Source organism: Poecilia formosa, unplaced genomic scaffold (genome assembly GCF_000485575.1).
Source record: "Poecilia formosa unplaced genomic scaffold, Poecilia_formosa-5.1.2 Scaffold1545, whole genome shotgun sequence".
Lineage (NCBI taxonomy): Eukaryota > Metazoa > Chordata > Actinopteri > Cyprinodontiformes > Poeciliidae > Poecilia > Poecilia formosa.
Window position 1 is genome coordinate 1 of NW_006801484.1, and position 1458 is coordinate 1458.

The window sequence follows — 1458 nt, forward strand, 5'->3', positions numbered from 1 at the left end:
TGAGGAAGAAATACTGACTATAATAGACGAGATGAACACAAGTGAAAACATTAAAGTTCTGGAGAAACTTCATAAACAGTTTGGACACACCTCTGCGGATAAATACAGAGACTTTTGATTAATTCTGGCAACAAGGACACAGAATGCAACATCCTGCTGGAAAAGTCATGAACCAGTGTGAAGTTTGTCAAAAGCATTGTAAGACCAAACCAAAACCTGCTGTCGGCTTACCATTGGCATCTACATACAATGAGACAGTTGCTGTAGATCTGCATGAACTTGAACCTGGGGTTTGGTACCTACGCATTATTGAGCAGTTCGCTCGTGTCAGTGCCGGTAGTGTCTTAACCACCAAGAGGTCGTCTGAAATAGTCAGACATTTTATCCATGATTGGATCAGTGTGCATGGGCCACCACAGAAGTTGTTCAGTGACAATGGTGGTGAGTTTAATAACGAGAAAGTGAGAGACATGGCGGAGAACTTTAATATCAAAGTTAAGACAACACCTGCTTACAGTCCGTGGAGCAATGGACTGTTGGAACGCCATAATCAAACTCTGACAGAGATCCTACTGAAAGTCAGAGATGTGACTGGAGCACTGCCATGGACTGGGCCCTGATGGCAAAGAACTCTATGCAAAGTGTTCATGGATACAGCCCACATCAGCTGGTTTTCGGGCAGATTCCCAACCTGCCCTCTGTATCAATAGACAAACCTCCAGCTCTAGATGGCACCACCAAGAATGAATGAGTTGCCAAGCACATTTCAGCCCTGCATGCTGCAAGAAAAGCTTTTGCAGAAGCAAAATGTTCAGAAAGGATACGCTGAGCACAAAAGGAACAGCTGAAGCCCATAGACAAGCGATATGAAACTGGAGCAAAGTCTTTTAAAAAAGAGTGGATTGTCCAGAATGGAAAGGACCAGGAGTGGTCATTGGTCAAGATGGTGCAGTTGTTTTTTAGACACGGAGGCACCAGTGTTTAACCCTATTTATGGTCACAAGCTCTGGGTCATGACCAAAAGAACGAGGTCCCGGATACAAGCGACTGAAATGGGTTTCCTCCGCAGGGTGGCTGGGATCTCCCTTAGAGATAGGGTGACAAGCTTAGCTATCCAGGAGAGACTCAGAGTAGAGCCGCTGCTGCTCCACGTCGAGAGGAGCCATTGAGGCTCGGGCATCTGGTCAGGATGCCTCCTGGACGCCTCCATGGTGAGGAGTTCATGTCCCACCAGGAGGAGAGGAAAACCCAGGACATCCTGGAGGGACGATGTCTCTCAGCTGGCCTGGGAACGGCTTGGGGTTCCTGGAGGAGCTGGAAGAAGTGGCTGGGGAGGGAAGACTGGGCCTCCCTTCTGAAGCTGCTGCCCCCGCGACCCGACCCCGGATAAGAGGAAGGGAGGGAGGATGGACGCATGGAAGGAAGGAAGGAAGGAAGGAAGGAAGGAAGGAAGGAAGG